The sequence below is a fragment of the Anabrus simplex genome, chromosome 3 (assembly GCF_040414725.1).
Source record: "Anabrus simplex isolate iqAnaSimp1 chromosome 3, ASM4041472v1, whole genome shotgun sequence".
NCBI lineage: Eukaryota > Metazoa > Arthropoda > Insecta > Orthoptera > Tettigoniidae > Anabrus > Anabrus simplex.
Window position 1 is genome coordinate 221,664,245 of NC_090267.1, and position 23,350 is coordinate 221,687,594.

The window sequence follows — 23,350 nt, forward strand, 5'->3', positions numbered from 1 at the left end:
CGTATATCCTGAGTTCTGTTGCCTTCCAACTGGTACCAGATATGGGTTATATGAAAAATGCAATATTGACCATCACACTGTTTAGTGAAGAAAGCTATCTTTTAGTAAAATAAATGTTTTTTTTTTTCCATTCCGGGGCATGAAAAAACCTTATCCCCACCGATAAGCACGAAAGCGAAGAGTCTTCCTCTGTCATTGGTCATAAAGGAGTTAAATTTATTGTCTGACGCCGTGGTTATCCGGTTCGAATCCCACTGGTTGAGAATTGTTTTCCCATCAGATTGTTAGCCGGAAAGATAAGGGAGGTGGTAGTATACAACTTCTAATCACTACATTGCGTGTCAAAAGCCTGGATTAAATTCCAAATCTCTCCGCAGTGTTCACATGGAGTGAGAGTATCTTTCTCTTATTTATACGGTAAATAGATAAAATGCCAAATTCTGCCTGTCATTCACAGCGACATTGAGAAAACGGAAGGGTTTCAACATCTGAATTCGGTACCAGTTATAGATTGTTGTGTGTGCCTTACAAGACAAGTAGAATGAACCTCTCGGGACAACGACCTCTGTACTTTTTTAAAATAAGTATGTTTCCATCAGCGAAGTTATTGTCTTATTTCCATGACGACGTTGGTCTTTCTTCATCCGTTCACCCGCCAGGGTTGGTTTTTCCCTCGAACTCAGTGAGGGATCCAACCTCTACCGCCTCAACGGCAGTGTCCTGGAGCGTGAAACTGTAGGTCGGGTGATACAACTGGGAAGGAGGACCAGTACTTCGCTCAGGTTGCCTCACCTGCTATGCTGAAGAGGGTCCTTGTGGGAGAATGGGGAGGAAATGAAGTGTCCGTTGCCTTAAGTTAGGTGGGAAACCAGGGAAACCCAGTATGAAAATGGCAGAGCCGGGAATTGTACCCAGGCCTCTGGAGTGACACCTAATCACACTAACCACTACACCACAGAGGCGGACACATCTATATCTTGTTGTCGAACTGCGTTAGGCTTCGGTTGCCTTCCACAGATATACTGAAAAAACGATAACGTTTGACAGACTTACAAGGTATGGGTTACCCACAGGGCCTCTCAGGGTGCATGCGCTGTGCACGGTGCAAAAGACGACTTCGCTTGGTTGACCAGAGTGCAGAACCCCACTCCTCGATTTGGAGCAATAGCGCTGTCTCTCTCTTTCCCCACGCCTGTCTCGCTCGCTCCGCCTGTCTCCCTCTTCCTCACTTGCTGCGTAGCGCTCCAAATCCGAGCCGAATTGAGCCGAGTTGAGCCGAGCTTAACCGAGTAGGCCAGAGACGAAGGGTTGGTCCGAGCCGTGCCGAGCGGGAGTAATGCACAGTGCACGGAGCTCTTCCGCCTCGATTTGCACGCGTGAGATTTTGGGCGTTTGAGAGGCCCTGGGTTACAAGGATGACCATCATACTTGAACCGTTAAGTGAACAATATTCCCTTTCAGTGAATTGAACGAATAATTTTCTTCCATTCTGGAGTATGAAAACACAATATATCTATAAGCAGCAGACTGACTGGTGGTCGTGGTCGTTACAGCATTAGGTAGTGTCTGCAGACGGTGCTTCGACGGTTCGAATCCCATTCGTCGCTAATATTTCTACCATCAGAATGTTAGCTGGCAGGGTAGGGGAGGTGGTGGTATACAATTTCTGATCACCAGACTGCGTGCCAAAACCCTCGATTAAATTCCAAACCTGTACGCACTGCTTAGATAGAATAAGGGCACATGACTGTGTTAGCGGTGGTTTGTCCGTCAGGTAGGGACGTATAGCCTTCAAAAAACACTTTGGCGCTATTAGACCGAAGTACGCTATATGCCGGCATGGGCTTACCTTCTCCCCTCCCACCATCATATAGGTCTACCACGTAATTATCTCATCTCATCTCATTAACTCCTCTGATGAGGTAGACGTCGTAAAAAGTCGCTACGAAGATTCATTTCACTTCATACCTGATCCCGTACGGGTTTCACATTCAAGTTTGAGTTTAAAATGTTGATCTGTGATACTCCGTTGTAGGTCTTTCTGTTGTAGATATATTATCCAGCTAAGATGGATTTCGTATGCTTGATTCTTTCTCGACAAATATCCCCTCATTCATCGAGGTGAGATTTTCATTTTGGTGGACTGGTTACTGTGATTAACTGTCACCCTCGTGCCCCGGAGAACCGGGTTCGATACCCGGCGCTGCCACGAATTTTAAAAGTGGTACGAAGACTGCCACAGGGTCCACTCAGCCTCGGGAGGTCAACTGAGTTGATGGGATTTGATTCCCGCCTCAGCAATCCTCGAAGTGATTTTCGTGCTTCCCCGCTTCTTCTCCAGGCAAATGCTAGAATGGTGCCTAACTTAAGCCCACGGCCGCTTGCTTCCCACTTCCTTGCCCGTCCCATCCAATCTTCCCATCTCCCAGAAGGCCACTGTTCAGCATAGCAGGTGAGGCCGCCTGGGTGACGTACTGGTCCTCTTCCCTAGTTGTAACCTCAACCAAATGTCGCACACTCCAGAACACTGCCCTTGAGGCGGTAGAGGTGAGATCCCTCACTGTGTCCGAGAGAAAATCCAACCCTGGAGGGTAAACGGATTAAATGATAATAATAATAATAATAATAATAATAATAATAATAATAATAATAATAATAATAATAATAATAATATAAGAATGAACAAGTTCTACTTTCTGGTTTGTTTGTTTGTTTCGCGCATTGAATGCGATAACAGACAGAAGACAATTGTTAATTCTCATTCAGTGCAGTGAGGTTGTCATTTTGGAGCAAGTAGCAACATTAACATCATCTGGTGGCATAAGACTGAACCAAGTGCTGCTGCCTGCTTTGATGTGTTCACATTATAGAAAGCGATATCAGCAAATAACAATAATTCAATATTCAACATATTTGCGTACTGTGCAATTAAATGTCTGGGCAGTAGTCATCGTAACCATTTCCACGCACTACCTAAATGGCAGATTTAGTGAGTGAATTAGGATCTGTTGATTATTTATCGGAAGGTTATATTCATTATTTGTTTCACGACATTTTCCTCAGAGAAACATATTTTAGGCCACAAAATCATTTTCATTGGAGCTTTGGACTTAATTCAAACGGCTATTGTCCACGGAAATACATCAGCCGAAATCCGTCAGGAGAACATGTCGTCCTTGAAATGAATTCCTCACAGTTATAGAACAGCTGTTATCCAGCCACGTTTTAAATATTGTACCTTATGGATCAAATATAATTGTTAACTTCACCGAAGGGCTTCTAAAACTCGGAAACGGAGAACTACACCAAATGGCACTATCGAGATTCACCAAAACCGTATTTCAAAAAATATTCTACGGGATTCACTTGGTTCTTCTTTTCACCCAAATGAGAGTACAATATTTACGAATTCTGAAAATAATTTTCAATCGTCAAAGGTTGTTTGAATTTCGTGTGTTAAATCAACAAATTTCAAATAGGCCGACCATCCAACGTAGTAAAATTTCACGAGAATGACAAAAAGGGTAAACAAAACCAAAGTGGCAAAAGAAAAAAATATGCAGTTTCAGAGACAAACAACAGAAGCTACAACGATACGTTCGGAGAAAGATGAATTGAGTCCAGTTTATTCAGAGGAAAGAGAGAGTAAAGTTTCTAAATTCGCAGACCTAATATAAGAATGTCAGAAGACGTGGAGTAAATAGGACAGGCTAAGTTAATCATACGGGATGAGGCAACCATCCCCATTACGCTCTTTCAGCAGCAGATCCGCTACTTATAATCACAAATCACCTTTCGCCAGGAAAGTGATCTTGCTTGGTACAGACTTCTGACAGTTCCTGGCAGTAATTCCTCACAGTTACTGAAGAGCTGTTATGCAGTCAAGTTTTAAATATTGAACCTTATGGCTCAAAATTATTATTTAACTTCACAGAAGGGCTTATAAAACTTGGAAACGGAGAACTATGCCAAATCACACTATTGAGATTCAACAAAACCGGATTTCAAAAAATATTCTACGAGATTCAATCTGTTCTTTTCACCCAAGTGAGAGTACAATGTCTTCCAAACTAGCAATTTTTTGCCCAAGAAACAAAAAAGTTACCATCATCAACCAACAAGTCCTGAATAGTTTGAAAGGTAACCAAATAAACGTACATTAGCGTTGACTCCATCGAGTGCGATGAAGTTATTGACGTTAATAAAGCTGGTGTGGGCAATGACATGAGAGTGAATCTACGGAAGCTAGACAAAAATATTCATGCAAAAATTCAAATGGGCTCAGGTTCAGGAAAAAGTATTTTATTCCATAATTAGATTTAGCTTCTGTGAATCTGGGTATACCATTCGTTCTTATATGGAGGCACGTTCCTCTAAATTTAGCCTTCTATGTCACAATGAATGAGCCACTAGGATACACTTTAAAGTTAGGATGAATCTTCCTATTCCAGTGTTTTGGACCGTTGTACGTAGCTTTCTCAAGAGTACTCAGATTCATAGACACTAGAGTAAAACTCCAAGCTACAAATGTACTCAATATGAATTCTAATGAAATGCCATATAAAACTTTAAAAAATTTAACTTATATTTATACGGTATGATAAAAGTCAATTTAGAAATTCCAATTACTTTATAGATAGTAAGACAGGATTACGTACTAGTATAACAATGAATTCCTTAAATGTGGTCATACTTCCAAGTGAGCTGATGTAGTAAGATATATGATCCTTTGTACGATATCTAGGACTAAACTTCCGTTCTTACATTGTCTCTGCAGTTTTGCGCTAAATATTGACATTGTGTGTTCTAGAATCCATGGCTAGTTACAGACACCAGTGTGAGAATATTAGGCTTTGTAGTCACAGCATTGTGATTGGTATCTAATTTATTCCTTAAATGACCGAGCTCGATAACTGCAGTCGCTTAAGTGCGGCCAGTATCCAGTAATGGGGAGATAGTGGGTTCGAACTCCACTGTCGGCAGCCCTGAAGATGGTTTTCCGTGGTTTCCCATTTACACACCAGTCAAATGCTGGGGCTGTACCTTAATTAAGGCCATGGCCGCTTCCTTCCCATCCCTAGGCCTTTCCTATCGCATCGTCGCCATAAGCCCTATCTGTGTCGATGCGACGTAAAGTAAATAGAAAAAAAATCCTTAAATGAAAGTAATGTAAAATCCTGGCAAATAATTATCATCATGTTTATGAATTGCATTGGAGGACTGCAAACTGCAACAGACTTCATTAAGGCATTTTTCTGGAAACGAATATATCAATTTTCATGCTATAGAGCAAACTTACCCTAAAGTGGTTTTCAACTGTGTCTGCATCTTAACACGTTGTTTGATGCCCGATGTTTCTACAATAATGACAACGTTAACCCATATCTTTTATCTTTCTTGGGCTAAGAACACAATCTAACCTCCGTAATGATCAGATTCTTAAGATCCGTAGAAATGACGTACAAATGTAGGGTTTTCTTTTTTTACAATTGGGTTTACATCGCAGCGACACAGATAGGTCTTTTGGAGACGATGAGATAGGAAAGGGTTATGAGTAGGAAGGAAGCGGTCGTAACCTTAATTAAGCTACAGCCCCATTATTTTCCTGGTGTGAAAATGGGAAACCACGGAAAACCATATTCAGGGCCGCCAACAGTAGGGTTCGAACCCACCACCTCCGGAATGTAGCTGACAGGAAAAAGGTGCATAAAAATCATTGTACATACAGGTGGGCACATTAAACTGGCCCGGATAATATTCATAAAACTGACGTGGAATTCACCCTTGTTAATGATAAGGGAGAACTGCTCATCACAGGAAATGCTGGAAAACGTGATATCGATGCGCCAATCGGTTGCTGTCACATGTCTGAGTGTGCGCATCTCCCATGTGCTCAAAACGCGAAGGTTTACGCATGAACAACAGTAAATTTGTAAGGATAAGCCTACAGATGCAGGTCGTTTTGATAATGTTTCGACACGGCGATCTCTTAATTCTCACTTGCACAGATTAACGGCGTTGACATTTTGTCGTGCTTCGTTCCGGTCATTTCTTCTGGTGTTCGAAATCTTTTGGGATAGTTACAGTTTTTATTTACTGTAGAGCACGTTTCACACCATTTTACCACTAAGTTCTGCATTGCAAACTTTGCTGGAGGTGTTTCTAAAACATTTCCGCAACTCCGCACAGGTTTTCCGCGAAACGTGCTTCGCGTAACACTCGGCAATGAACCCGCACTGTTTTATCGCGAGCACCATTCAGCTAGTCACTAAACACGTCTGCTCCTCTTACTCACACAGCGACATATTCGGGACAGAACATGAGGGAGGTGCGCACGCACAGACATATAACTACCGACTGGTGCATCGAAATTACGTCTTCCAGCATTTCCTGTGATAGGCAATTCTCCTGTTCGTTAACAAGGGTCAATTCCACCGGGCCAGTTTTATTTGAATACACAATTTTCTTTAATAAATGTCCAATCAGAAAACATATTTCATAATCTGTGGATACGCCTCAACAAGAAGAAGGAGAGATTGACTTTCAAACTACCAAGGGAGTGCATCGCCTAATGTATTATTCCTCCTAATGAGGACGAGAATACTTCCACTCCAAAAAGATATGGCTGTAATGAAGCATCGATAACGCTACCAGCAATTCAATTGCTCACGGTTATAGCTACAATCAGCCGAACAAGGAGGAGTGAGTATATATTGATTACCCCTTGTAACCCGTCACTCAACCATACCAACCTTCAGATAAAAGCTGGAGTTTCCCGGAAATAAACCTACTTTCATGTTTCAGAATACAAAACAGGGAATAGGAAATTAAATTATCAGCGGTATTTCGAAGACATCACTTAACTATATGCTAGTTATAACTGAAGACTTGAAATGCCAAAGAGACTAACTAAACATTTCGAGATAATAGTAAAAACCAAATGTGTATGTTCCGCAATACACAAATACAGCAGCATATCTCATTTTTTCAAACTAAGGAACAATGAAATGTGTATAACAACTTGGGTATTCTCACTGGACATGTAGTATGCGCATACAATCAGGTAAGAAATGGAACTTCGCAAATAGGTCAATTTTATGTCGTTACTTCGTCTGCTTTTAATGACGTAAAACTATATAAATAAAGTTGTAGGGAGTCCGCTGACTGTAATTTAGTTTGTTTTGCCAATTTTTCAGATATTTTTTTCCATTTTAGGTAAACTCAAGACCGTATCAATGGTTTTTAATTTTCGTGTCTGTTTCTCTGTTTGTTCCACCATCACGGCGAAACGGCTAGATAGACCTCGACCAAACTTCATATTTATAGTATACTCATCCCGGGGAAGATTTTGATACGTATATGGCTTTGTTGCTTCCTCTAAAAGCATCTAGTGATGTGCATGGGTTGTCCAGGAGGGTACAGATAAGTATGTGGCTTGGGTCTTTTTCATCATCACCTACTCACGAGGTGTCTGCGTTTGCTGGAAGTATCCCCCATTTCTTCAGGTTCGTCTTGCATCGAGGAACGCCCAGTCTTAAACGGCTGAGGGACCTCCATACAATGTAAGGTAGTTCTGCGCCAGGAGATAGTTCTTTTATTTCTATTTGCTTTACCTCGCACCGACACAGGTAGGTCTTATGGCTACGATGGGACAGGGAAGCACTAGGAAAGGGAAGGAAGCGCCGTTGCCTTAATTAACGTTCAGCCCCAGCATTTGCCTGGTGTGAAAATGAGAAACCACGGAAAACCTTCAGGGCTGCCGTAGTGGGGTTCGAGCCCACTATCCACCGGATGCAAGCTCACAGATGCGCGCCCCTAACCGCACAGCCAACTCGCCCGGTAGTTCTTCTTTTGGTCTACCATTAATCCACAGACAGCTGTTGTAAAATTAAAGAGCCGTTATGAACTCTCTGTCATCTGCATATCGGTGTCAGTATTTAAAACTTCTAGGACACCTCGGGGGGGGGGGGCAGAAAGAAAAGAATATACATTATCTAATGATTCTTCCGTTGTGGAATTTATTTACCCTGGCAGACGTTTCACAGATACAATGGTGTGCCATTTTTCGACAGCAAGACGTCTTCGTTCTTAACAATCCTCTTCGGAGATCTTAAATAGCAATTTTATTTATTTATTTATTTATTTATTTATTTATTTATTTATTTATTTATTTATTTATTTATTTATTTATTTATTTATTTATTTTTAACATAATAGATCTCCAACCCCAATTAGAATGATGATTTTCTATAATTCTATCAATTTATTTGCCCGTTCAGACTCTTTTCACGCGTCCTATGTTGTAGCACATTCAAAGGCAACGATATAATTGTGTATCTAGCTATCAGTCTTCGATATTTTTCATGACAATTACAGAAATTCTATCATTCTGTCAATTTATTTAGCCTGTCAGACGATTCGTCCATGTTATGATGTAGCATTTTCAACTACGGTGATAGAACTTCGTATCTAACAATCCGTCCCAGCCGACAGCTTCGTGCCTGTAAGGCTGGTTAAAATAACAACGCTTAGGAAGTGTATCACTATTATGCTTAGTATAAATAATAATTTAGCAATTCACGTTCTGAAAATTACATTTGAATGTATACCCTCTCCTCTTTCTTCATTATCCTCTGTTATACGTCACTTGCTTGCCCTTTTACTCTTGTTCAGAACATATGATTAATTTTTAGATCGCGTTACCGGTTTGCTCATAAAAATTTAAAATGTTACTATGAACTCAACTACAGACTTAGTGGAGCGCTCATCCAACAAACGGACACTTAACGTACAAATATGAAATCACAGTCACAATTTCACTGTGCATTTTCTTTACTATCATTCATTATTTTCGACTTTGATCAACACACCAATGTCATTTACTATCGAGGATTTTGAATACAGTCCATTAGAATTTTCCATAATTTTTCTCTTGTGAGCTTCAGTTTCCTTAGTTGTATTTTGGATTGTTACAGTCTGGTTAGTAGTTTAAAATAATTTTCATTTAATTTTAATTTTACAAGTGTATATTTCATTATAATAAAAATCTTCCGGGCTATTATGCCGTGGTCTACTCCTCTCGCTTCTCCCAGACGTTTCGACTACTGCTGCGGTAGTCATCATCTGTGGCGTCGTGTAGATACGCTCTTCTGTATCCCGCTGGCGCCACAGAAGATGACTACCGCAGCAGTAGTCGAAACGTCTGGGAGAAGCGAGAAGAGTGGACCACGGTATAATAGCCCGGAAGATTTTTATTATATTGACACCGGCCGTGAAAGCCTTCATACTTTAATGAATATTTCATTTTTCCTTCCTTTTTGTTAGTAGTTTAACGTCGCACTAACACATCAAAGTTTTCCGCCGACGCAAGGATGGGAAAGGGCTAGGACTGAGAAGATAGTGAACGTGGCTTTAATAAGGTACAGCCGCAGCACTTGCCTGGTATGAAAATGGGAAAACGTGAAAATCAATTTTCAGGGATGCAGACGATGGAGTTCGAATCCAACTCTCCTGAAAGCAAGCTAACAAATTACGTGGCAAGTACCATGTAGCTAAACCGCTCCGTATTTAAATTTTCTTAAATATTTTGTTTCAGTGAGCTATGTGTAGGCATGTAGGAAAATAGCCACTGTTGTATTTAATAATAATAATAATAATAATAATAATAATAATAATAATAATAATAATAACAATAATAATACTGTTATTTGTTTTACGTCCCACTAACTACTCTTTTACGGTTTTCGTAGACGCCAAGGTGTCGGAATTTTGTCCCGCAGGAGTTCTTTTACGTGCCAGTAAATCTACCGACACAAGGCTGACGTATTTGAGCACCTTCAAATACCACCGGAATGACCCAGGATCGAACCTGCCAAGTTGGGGTCAGAAGGCCAGCGCCCTAACCGTCTGAGCCACTCAGCCCGGCTGTTCTATTTCATTACAATACTTAATTCAAAACAATAGGAATGGAATTTGCAGTATTGTTAAAAATCTCAATGTGTGCAAATTAAAATTCACCTGCTGTATCTAAAAGGTCTTCATTTTTCCCGGTTTCTTGAACTCACCCATACGGGCTCTCACAAAATTCTCTGCATAAATATTCCAATTTCATAGACACTTTTCGTATCAAATAACACTCGAATTGCCATTCGGCAGCAGAGTTGATTTCTTCCGTGTGTGAAAGATAACAAAGCAAAATAATACTTTGAGGTATTTTTTAAACACATAGATATACAGCATACTAGGATTTATCTGTGGCTTCGACGCATGGAATCCCTTCCAGTTCGATACGAATTTCAATTAACAGAAGCTCGCGTCTTGTTTTCCACGTAATAATTGCAATATCTACGCTCTTTATGAACAGTAATAAGTAAAGCTTGTCGGTGTGAGCGTAAATAGCGAGGAAGACACGTATGCCAGTGCATCAAGCAGACGTATGAGACAAACGCAAGAAAATCTGGATCTTGTGGCGGCGGGTTACCTTTCCCCACTCTTTGCCTTCCTCTTTCCGCCTCATTAGCCTAAAGCATCATCTTGGAAGTTGTTTTATAATATTGGACCTTAAAGTTTAGCTACAAATCTTCAGACTCCGAATTGGACGTGCGAACTCCCTGAGCCAAAAGTTTCAAATGCGCTTTTAACACATGCTGGTCCAGTCGCCTGGCAAATCATTAGAGATGCGTAGAATATGTGTATGAACATTTTTATTGGAAAAATCAAGTAAGCTCATTTCGTTTGTAAAACTTACATTTTACCACTTGTTAGATTTTTTTCGGATGAAACATGCGACTAAACGCAGGAAAGCAGTTTTTCATGGAAATTTGCTAGAGTTAGGAAAAACATATGGAAGAATTTTTTTGAAGAAAATTGAAATCTCAGTACAATCCGTGAGGTCCAGTCTCAATAGTACTAACTGTTAAGGCAGCGTATTCAATTATAAAGGTCCCAGGCCTTATTTAATTTAAAATCTACGTGCTCTTGAGATAAGTTAGAAAAAATACACATAGCCTATAATAATATCGAAGAAATAATATAATGGCAAACTAATTACTGATATCGATTGAGCAATTTCCGAGGTTATGATCCATATACAACCTAACCAACAAATTTCCTCTCATTATTATATTAGCATGGACACAAAGTTCTGAATCACGTAAGCTGTCATTTCTGTGTTCTGTGGAGTACGTAAAAGCTTCTTTACCGGGCTGCGTAGCTCATACGGTAGAGTGCTGGCCTTCTGAGCTCAAATTGACGGGTTTGATTCCGGCTCAGTCTGGTGATATTTGAAGGTGCTCAAATACGCCAGCCTTGTGTCGGTAGATTTAATGGTGTTTAAAAGAACTGCGGGACATAATTTCGGCATCTTGGCGTCTCCGAAAACCGTGAAATTAGTTAATTAGTTAGTATGACATAGAACCATTATTATTATTATTATTATTATTATTATTATTATTATTATTAATAATAATAATAATAATAATAATAATAATAATAATAATAATAATAATAATAATAATAATAATAATAATAATAATAATATTTAAAGCTTTATCTGTAGATCAAGAGTAGAATAGTGAACCTCGGAACCATAGGCCTCGAACTGAAACCCAAGCAGAGTTACTTGGATTGTTTAAGGTAAACACGAGTTCCATTCGACACACCATATTGCACGATGAGAGAAATATGTTAACATATTCACAGTTTAGCTGACGAAATTAATTAAAACTCAGCCCTAAGACTTCAGTACCAGTTACTACTTCTCTGCTGTCTCTTACAGTAAAACTATACCCACATTCAAGGAGCCTAAATGGCGTCATATCACGTAGTGTCTGTGCTTAATCCGTGTGATGGTTATTCTTATTCATTTTGATCCATAAGTGGTACTGTTCGTTTAAATAATGTAGGAATATATCATCATGGCGAGGCCATATGAGAAGATGATATTGCACCCATATCCCGAATTAATGTAAAAGTATAAAAATATAATTTTGGGGACCAAAACTTCAGCTCCGTCACAAGTCTTAAGGCGCATTCTGGGACATGGCAAAGTAATTGTACTGGCTAACAGCCCTCTAATAAACCTAACGACACCGACAACTGCATACTTCTGTTGTCAGTTTCTCACGGAAACCGGGATGCCCATAGTCATAAAGCCGCACCCTCACACTAACAAAGAGTCAGGGAAAGAGAGAGAGAAAGCATATTGCGGAACAAGGATAGAATGATACCAAACACCCCTTGACAACTAGTGGTTGAGTCCATCCACTTCACGTACCCTCAAGAAATATTCAGCCAATGGGAACGTTTTAAACTACGCATTTGGAACGAACGTCTCAAATGATTCAGTCAATCTTGAATATCTGGACTATGTAAAAGCAGAAACAGGGTGATCCTGACAGCAGGAGAAAATAGCGCATTTTCCGTGCTATTTTTGTGATTAATTACTTGTGTAATAAGTTTTATTGAGAAAGTGCGTCGGTGAAAAGAGATCCCGCGCTCTGAATCACGTGCTGTCAGTTTACGTCAAGAGGAAATAGTGCCACGGACGCTTACAAGTCAATTAATAACTCTACGATCGATTTTTGATGTAACGTCCGTTAGAGTTGTTGCAGTAATATTGTGTCTTCAGAAATACCTGTAAAAGTAGTAAAAGTAGGTGTACGATGTGTATGATAAAATTATTTCTGATGAAGAGAGCCACCCGCAAATGCGAACGGATACATGCACGCAAAACACCTGAGGGCAGCAAGCCGAGCCCCGTGGTGGCCCAGAACATATAAAACAGACCCGCCTACCGCATTGTTTCTCAGAACCTCAATGTTGTTCAAGAGTTTCAGTGTTGCTTCAGTACTCACCGTGATTCGCCAACTCTAAATCTTTTCAACAGTTGAGTAAGTTACTTATAAACTTTAAATTTGGCTGTGCTATAACATAATCTGTGATGGGAAACATTAAGTTCGAATTTGCTGTGCTAACTCATAGACAGTGATGGAAACATTAACTTCGAATTTGCTGCGCTAACTCATAGACAGTGATGGAAACATTAACTTCGAATTTGCTGCGCTAACTCATAGACAGTGATGGAAACATTAACTTCGAATTTGCTGCGCTAACTCATAGACAGTGATGGAAACATTAACTTCGAATTTGCTGCGCTAACTCATAGACAGTGATGGAAACATTAACTTCGAATTTGCTGCGCTAACTCATAGACAGTGATGGAAACATTAACTTCGAATTTGCTGCGCTAACTCATAGACAGTGATGGAAACATTAACTTCGAATTTGCTGCGCTAACTCATAGACAGTGATGGAAACATTAACTTCGAATTTGCTGCGCTAACTCATAGACAGTGATGGAAACATTAACTTTCATGCGTTCAGGTTGACAAGTAACTTAGACTATTAGAGCACAGAGCTCAAAGGAGAGGAGGCATTTAATCATAATAGGAATTCCATTGGGACGATATACATTACAAACATAACTGTAGCAGGTTATCATTTCCATGCTTTATCGCACAAACTTTAACACTCACAAATGCTACAGCATTTCATGTTGCAAAGACTCTAGAAATTTAAGGCAGATTCAGTTCTAAGCCGGTGGACGAGCAGCAAAATACGGAAAAACAGGCTTGATTATTATTATTGTTTGATCAAACCCAGGTATATAGCTGCCAGGAGAGGAATGTGTAATTTACAGGCAGTTCATCCAGGTTAGCAGAATTCGCGGTGGCCGACCTCGAAATATAAACAAACAAGCAGGAACCTCGTGAAGGAGGTAGGTAAAGCCGAGATACTGTTACTTCGGGGAAAGGTCTTGCCCAGTTGTGCAGAAGTGCGGTGGAGTATTTTTGTAATGTATTCATGGACAGTGTATTAGTGAAATCGTATGCAAAGCCCAACAATGTCAGTTAGAGTGTTAATCTAAGATACAAAATTTGTAATTAGTGTATAAGTACCAAGATCCAATGCCGTGTGTGTGTGTAAAATAAGTGTGCATCTGAATTATGTCTGGATACAGCAAGTTTATAACGGCGTCCTATATCTCTAGAGCCATGAGTTAAACTAAAATAGCCACTGGGACGATGGAGGAAACGGCCGGCAAATCTACAATCAGCAAGTGAAAATATCAATCTAAGATGATGTTTATTTTAATTATGTAAATACAATCTATTTACAACGCGAGTTGTCTAACATTTTAGACCTGTAGTTTAATGGTCACTTAAGGTTAGTCATGTAGCATTTACGTCGCAGTCGTCACCTTGTAGATAGCTTTGTTTACTGTTCACGCACAAATATAATGATGGTTGTATTGTATTGGGGATATTTTTCCACGCCAGCATTTAACTCAGATTTTTACTACGAGTAACGCATCTTTTTTTTTTGGTTAGGGACTTTACGTCGCACCGACAGAGATAGGTCTTACGGCGACGATGGGATACAAAAGGGCCAGGAGTTGGAAGGAACCGGCCGTGGCCTTAATTAAGGTACAGCCCCAGCATTTGCCTGGTGTAAAAATGGGAAACCACGGAAAACCATCTTCAGGGCTGCCGACTGTGGGATTCGAACCCACTATCTCCCGGGTGCAAGCTCACAGCCGCGCGCTCTACTCGAACGGCCAACTCGCCCAATAACGTATATTTGATAATGTTGATTTTTCCATTGGATGATTTAAGCAAATATGGTAAGCTCTAGGAATTGTTATTCTCGTGGTGTAATGAGGTAAATGATGATAATGATAATTTTATTTTCACTCAGGGAGATGTTTTTGATGTTTTTCTTACAAGTTGCCTTACGTCGCACCGACACAGATAGGTCTTATGGCGACGATGGGAGAGGAAAGGGCTAGGAGTGGGAAGGAAGCGGCCGTGGCCTTAAGGTACAGCCCCAGCATTTGCCTGGTGTGAAAATGGGAAACCACGGAAAACCATCTTCAGGGCTGGCGACACTGGGGTTCGAACCGACTATCTCCCGAATACTAGATACTGGCCGCACTTAAGCGACTGCAGCTATCGAGCTCGGTGTTTTTAATGTTGTGATTTTCTTTTTGTGGTATGCTATCCCGCTACTTGCGATTGTGATATCCATGTTAGCATTTTTTACGCGATGTTCACTGATCGCGGTAGGCATGGAAACCAATTGAAATTGTTTGTTGTCCTTTTAAGGAGAATAAAAGTAAAGAAGCTCTTGTTGCTACATCCAAATTGATAAATTGGTTGAGGAAGTTTGAACGTTAAGTTTGTCCGTTATGGGGAAGAATTATGAGCATTCATCGTGAATTTATCCTGAAAGAAATAAAGGAGATATTTCTAGGTCAGCGGTTTAGCTGAGAAACATGTAATATAAGATGAGAGTAAAGAAGGAAATAATTTGTACGCCAGCGGTTAAGCTGTGAGATAAGTGATAATACGAATAAAGGTATATGCGCGGAGCTCTGAATATGATGAAACAGCGCAATTGTTTATGTACTCGAGGTAATGAGTGTAATTTGATGTCTTCGACGATATGATTAAGGATAAATAAGAACAAGTGGAGAATTAGGAAGTTACGAAAATGCTCAATACTACGATGTAAAGGGCCCAAGTTTGAATGATCAGCCAGCACAACTAATTATCGAACATTTATTTGCGTGATGGATAAATAAGGCATACTGACACGTGCAGCGTAGATATGATTATGTTTTATAATAATATCAAATGGTTTCCATTTTTGAAGTTTTAGAAAGATTAGGATGTGACCGAGATCCACTATTGGAGTTGTATTAACGTCATCCGAGAGATTTATCTTGCGCCATGTTTGATTTTGAGTATTACCCTTCATTCTGCAGTTGACAGCCATGAATAACATAAATATAGGTCATGGTCGCCGCTGATTTCAATGAAGGTATCCATGGACATTGAAATCAACACGCGGTGTAGAATTATGTAAATTACTGTCTACTTAAATCTTGTGTCGGTTACGACTACGTGCGTGAATCGGCGTGTATATAACTTAGTGTATAATATTTGCATATACCTGTCCTTTATTCCAGATGCATTTTCTTTATTTGATTTTAATTTACCATAGGTGGTGACTGACTGTGATTAGAGCTGTTGATAGTTTTCCTTTGATTAAGACGGAAACATTTTCGCTGTGTTTGGTTTAGGGTTAGGGCATGGCCAACTCGAAGTTCCGGCCTGCTACACATGACAGTTCCATAGTGATGACGTCAGTTTTTTAGTGCAGCGATATATAGGCACGAGTCTTGTTTACATGGTGGTTTCGTAGCCCGTTGTTGTTATTTCAACGTTATTAGAAGTGTTCGTTCGTGTTTAAAAGTCATAACTGTATGAAAATGCATCAGTAAAGGATGTATTTTCAGCAATAGTATGTGTTAAATACTATAGAATTCTAATGTGAGCAGCCTGATGTTAGGAAGTATTGCTAGGTTATGTGATAGGTTAAGTGTACCCACTGAGCTATTATGAATTGTCTAAAGTACTCTAAAGTTTATCATTTAATTATGATTATTAGTATAATGTGTTAGTGTAGTGTATGCTCCTCTTTGTAAAATGGGACGAACGTGTAGAGTGCCTGGATGTAGGCCTAAATCCAATTACCGTTCAAATAAGGAGGTGGCTATCTCAACATTTGCGTTTCCTAGCTGTGCCAACTATATTTCCTGGGCAGCCGTCATATATGTCTCAACCAACACCTGCCAAACGAAAATCGCCAGAAGAAGGAGACAAGGTATCAAATTATGAGGACTTGTTGGGTAAGTTAACAACCCTAAATGTACTTGAATTTTCTACCAAAATTGATTCATTTTAGAGACAACAGTTCGCCTATTGAGCATTAAATGATTTGTTATGGAGGGCTACATGTTAATCCCGGCCTTGATATCTGATTCAAAGATGTATGTTTAAACAGTGGAAATCGTAGGGATCTTTCTTTCAATGATTTGATAATGGAAGTTGAAAAACCTGGTAATTTCTGTGACAAGTGTGGGTGAGAGCTGCAGAGTTAATAAGTGTTGTGTCGAAGATCTATCACATCATGGCCAATATTTTTCCTAACTGTCTTTCATAAATAATTAATAGCATTATGTGCTCAAATAAGTGTCATATAAGGGCATTTTAGAGACAGCAACAGTTTGCTGTGTGACCATCATACTACTTTTCAAATTGTGAAAAACTACACATTAACTCAGACTTTGATATCTCATTCAGTGGTAATTGTAGGGATGTTTCTTTCAATGTTTTGATATGAAAGTTGAAATATCTGGTAATTTCTGTGACAAATGTGGGCGTGTGCTGCAGAGTTCATGAGTGTCCAAGATCTATCATATCCTGGCACATATTTTTGCTAACTCTCATTCATAAATAATAATACTATATGCTCAAATAAGTGTAATATAAGGGCATTTTAGAGAGAGCAACAGCTTGCCGAGTGACCATCATACTACTTTTCAAATTGTGGAAAGGTACACGTTAACTCAGACCTTGATACGTCATTTAGTAGTAATTGTAGGGATGTTTTTATAATGAAAGTTGAAAAACCTGGTAATTTCTGTGACAAGTGTGGGTGTGAGCTGCAGAGTTCATGAGTGTCCAAGATCTATCATATCCTGGCACATATTTTTGCTAACTCTCATTCATAAATAATAATACTATATGCTCAAATAAGTGTAATATAAGGGCATTTTAGAGACAGCAAGAGTTTGCTGAGTGACCATCATACTACTTTTCAAATTGTGAAAAACTACACATTAACTCAAACCTTGATATCTCATTCAGTAGTAATTGTAGGGATGTTTCTTTCCATGTTTTTATAATGAAAGTTGAAAAGCCTGGTAATTTCTGTGACAAGTGTGGGTGTGAGCTACAGAGTTAATGAGCGTTGTGTCCAAGATCTATCATATCATAGAAAATATTTTCCTGTCATTCATAAATAATTAATTAATAACACTATGTGCTCAAATAAGTGTAATATAATGGCATTTTAGAAATAACAACAGTTTGCCTAGTGACATCATACTACTTTTTAAAATGTGGAAAGCTACACATTAAATCATACCTTGATATCTGATTCAAAGATATTTTTTAGACAGTGGAAATTCTAGGAATGTTTCTTTCAATATTTTCAATGTTTTGATAATGAAAGTTGAAAAAACCTGTGACAAGTGTGGGTGTGTGCTGCTGAGTTAATGAGTGTTGTGACCAAGATCTGTCATATTTTGGAAAATACGTTTCTTAATTTATTCATGTGCTCAGACAACCATAAAAGAATTGCATTGTTTTGAGAGAAAACAATTCGCCTATTCACCGTTATCGTACAGTCCAGGTGAGTAGCCTTCAGTCAAACATTTTACAATATGTAATATATTACCTTGAGTGCATATATTTGCGTATTCGTATGTATACTTTTGATAGTGTTTCTTCGGTGTTTTGTGTTTATAGGCTTATTATTGCATTTTCTTTGTCAAATTATGATAAAAAGTATCGTATCAGCAATATAGGAATTAAACGCGACGACGGAGAGTGAACACTATACGCGTGACGTCACAACTGTTGGTAGCAGGCCTCTATATATCAAGATGGCCGTGGTTAGGGTAATGAGAGATCGCGTCAACGAAACTAAACAACATCTCAGAGGCACTTTTTGATTAGATATTAAACGGCAAGCATAATAATGTAAACATCACTGAACAGCGCGCGCACCTTATGATATTATTTTTGATTATGTGTCGAAGTAAATAGAGTTGATCGAGAAATAGTGAATATGTGAGAGATATTTTGTCATGTCTAAATACGCTAAATTTGAGAGACCGAATATGATCTACGCTTGTCAGGTAGAAATGTTTTAATTGCAATAGCTGTTCAGTTGATTAGATATTCAAATTTAACTTGAGGTAATTGACCTCCCACCTTATGATTTTACACAGTGATGTCAACATTAAAATTGTATACTTAACATAACCATTTATTGACAATTTTTGTTCTGAGTAACTTTGAAATGTCAGATGGAGACAGTCAGCCATCAGAGATTAGTAAATATATGTAGAGATTGATGTGATTTTATTTTGGATGAGATTGGTAAAGGGGATTATTTAATCCCATGAATTATTGAATGTTCTGAGTAAAAGAATTGTATGTGTAACGCTATTAATACTTAGTATATGATAAAGAATAATGTTGATTTTTTAGTGAACAATGTCAGTAAGGGTTTGCATGCAAGATTCAGATAAGTAAGTAGCCATTGAGTTAAAGTTTCAGGGACGATTGGTGTGTGTCATTCATTTGTAAATCACGCGATTATATTGAGAATATTTGCATTTGATTCATTACTTTTGAGTGTATTTAATTAGTGAGATAAGTCATTTTAGCCATTTTTATTCTACTTTGAATTCATCTGGAACGGAATCACTCGTCTTTGTTTATGTTTGTAGTTAGTTTCGCCGTCACTTACACTGGTCACATACACACGCACTTTATTTAATTAATATTTTGTATTTATGTCATAAAAATTATAATCAACAGTTTTTATATAATAAATCATATACGTATTTTTAACCTCAGTCTGAACCAGTCGTTCATTTATTTCAATAGTGTGGTTTAGCCTAGTAGCCTAATATCCCTTTTGAAGCGAAGCACCCCGACAGTTCAGCGAACGTCACCACCCCCTGAAGGAGAGAGTCGTCAGCGGTTAATATTTTTATTTCAGTGCAGCCGAGGCAGAACCCAGGGTGAAGAGATCGCCGTCGAAATCATCGGGTGAAGGGTGCAATATACACCACCTGACAAAAAATTGAGGAACCCAGAAGGGAAGGAGGAAACGAAATGAAACTTCACGTGTTGAGAGGGTATGTGATGTTATTTCAGCGATTACAAAATAGAGTCAAATTTGCAAAGAAGTTGGCAGCATGAGCCCACTTATCAGTATGACGTTGCACTCTCTCTGGCCTGGATGAGTACATTACTTAGGTTGGAAAGGGTGTCATAAAGCCGTTGTATCCTCTCCCGAGGCAAGCTGGACAATAACTGTTGTAAATGGTCCTTGACATCTTGGATATTGTCAGATGCGGAGTTGACGTCCGAGCTGGTCGTATACATGTTTTATCGGGGACAGATCTGGGGATTTTTCTAGCCACGGGAGTACCTCAATATCACGCAAACAGTTCGTAGAGGCATGAGCCGAGTATGGATGAGCATTGTCCTGTTGAAAAATGGCACCACGATAATGTCGTATGAGAAGTAACATATGACGACGCAGGATGTCTGTGACGTACCGTTGTGCCGTCAGAGTTCCTTGAATCACTACTTCGCGATGACTCCCCAGACCATGAAGCAAGCAGTAACACCACTATGCCGCTCCAATACATTGGAAGAATGGGAACTTTCCCCAGGTCACCACCTTACTCGCAGACGATGGTCATCCGGGGGACTGCAGAAAAGCGATTCGTCGCTGAGCACAATGCGACGCCGCTCATCAGCAGGCAATGCTTCTCGGTCATGGCAACACTCCAAACGCAGCCGTTTCTTTTGACGGACGCCATTCCTTTTGACGATACTATCATTCTTAGACGAAACGAATTTCTTCCTGTTTCACTTCCCATTAAAGTTAAAAGGGCGTGGTTACGTCCTACTCCCCCTTAAAGCAATAATCACCGAGCGAGTTGTCTGCGCGGTTCGGATCACGTAGCTGTAGGCTTGCATTCATAAGTTGATGGGTTTGAAACCACCGTCGGCATTTCTGAACATGGTTTTCCTTGGTTTCCTAATTTCACACCAGGAAAATGCTGGGACTGTACCTTAAATAATAGTAATAATAATAATAATAATCTCAATACCATAGTGTACGTACCGTTTCAGAATAAATGTTTACACATTCAGTATATTTTTTGCTAGCAGTTTAACGTATCACTAACACATCGAAGACTTTCGGCGACGAATGTTAGAAAATGGGTAAGATTGGGAAGGTAGCGTCCGAGGACTTAATTAAGGTACAACCTTAGCATTTTCCTGATGTGAATATAGGAAAAACACGGGAAACCATATTCAGGGCTGCCGACGTTGGGATTCGAACCCACAATCTCCCGAATGTAAGCGACCCTAACCATACGACCAACTCGCTCGGTTGAATACAACTCTAATCGTGTTTACCTAGATGGGAAGCTGTAAACTATGTCGGTATAATCTATCAAACCAAATTAATGCAATGTGAGAATGTTGAACTTTTGACATTGCAAAATAACTAAACAGTTCTCATCATTAGAATGTGATGCAGGGTATGGAAGGAAACTGGTCGGTATCTCACCACATAGCTACCATCTTTTGGCTTCTTTGCATATTAGAAATGCAGACAATTTATAAAGGGAACTTGACACTGCTTGATGTTGTTCGCGGAAGGAAGCCGTCGGAAGTTTGAATTTTCAATAAAAGAACGGAGTGATAACCCCTGTTCAAAGTTGACAACAGTTTACAAGCAGTTGAGAAGTTTAGAGTAGAGGTCGTTGCATTTACAAGGGAATGCCAGAGAACGTCTTCCAGCCTTATAACGAGAAGAAGAGCTGGTTGAACTAACAACAAGTATAAGGCAGAGAGTACCCTGCTACTGTTAACAATGTATTTCGCGTAGAGGACTGGTATCTTATATCTACACTGCATGAACTCTGATGTGAAAAATTATTACAGGAAGATTAGTTATGTAACAACATAATGACAACAGATTTTTTATGTATACTGGTGAGCAAAAAGGGAACAACTCCGGAGTGTGCAAAAACGCTAGATCATGCATTGAAAACTACTTACGTACAAATGTTACCCAGAACAGTATGCGAGAAGAAGTGTTGTTTATTACTCGTAAGAACATAGAAAACTATTAAAATTATTTTTAAACAATTAAAAGAGATTTGTTACACTGATGGAATCTGAAGATAATACCTTGCTCAAATGGATAGGTCATGTTCACAGTTCAACTGATGTGATAGGCTTTGAAACAGTCTGCACTCCTTTTCAAACACAGTGCTGCTCGGTAGTGGTCATCCATCAACGACTGCTAATTTCAGATGACCACCAGTCATAAGACACAGATTGCTTGGTTGCTAGGTATCATTGTTTGACCATCCATCCATATTTCACGTCACAGCCTGCACGGTTGCGAGGAAATACTCTCTGACCATCCATCCATAATTTACATCACAGCCTGCACGGTTGCTAGTACCAGTGTCTGGATATCCATCCACATTTTACATCACAGCCTGCACGATTACTAGGTAACTTTGTCTGACCATCCATCCACATCTTACATCGCAGCCTGTAGAGTTGCTAGGGTTACACTTCTGTCCAGCTAACTTCTGTAATGCATATGCACATATTCAGGTGATCGCCAATCATAAGACATCTATGTCAAAAGGAATTACGAATATATTTGCTAAAGGTAAACAACTCCAGCTTGTGAAAACACAATACATATTATTATGATTATTATTATTAGTATATTATTTGAACTTAAGTCTTGCAGCATTATTTAAATAATTATCAAATATAATGATATCAAGAAGTACTTCAAAGTCATTGTTGCCCATAACCTTCAAACACGCATCTGAAAAGAAATGTATTAGGTGCATGATGTAGCAAAAAACGCTACCTTCGTATTTCATGACCGTTTAGTAACAAATATTGTAAACTGAACATCGTTAGACATTTATGCTAAAAGGCTAATATATTGTGGAGAGGGTAGTATTTTTGTTAAACTTCAATCGTCAATAGAATTCGTAGAATTAAATTCAATGCTACTCATGCATGTACAGCCGCCATGACACATGTCCAACTGCCTCAGGCAAAGATAACATAGCACATAGATGGAGAAAATTATTGTCCCTAGACTAGGGTTGCTATATCTAACTGGGACCTTGTGGGGACACTGTGAGATGTGTTTGTAGAAATGAAGTAAAAAAAATATTTCATATAACTGCTTTTTATTTAGAACACAATTACATGGAACTTATTGCGGCAGAAATAGTTGGTACACCATATTTTTCGGAAGATTTCACCTTTTTCAGCCAGTCTTTTTCCCTTTTACGTACTTATAAAACTCCATGCAAGTCAGCTTGTAGTTAAACTGGCACTGTAAGATTGGCTCCACAGTCCGTGGCAGCAGTCGATTTCTTTCATCAGTCCACTGGGCCGACATCAACAAAAATACAAGTTCCACAGTGGCGTTGTGTGCGGGGATGGAAAACAAATACTCGCATAACTCTAGCAGTTGGCATTTGCGTTCAGTATTTTCGGTTCCCTTAAGAAAGTAAATCCACCTTTCTTCTACGGAGTGCTTAGATTTCCGTTCTTCCAATTCACGCTTACTTTCTAAA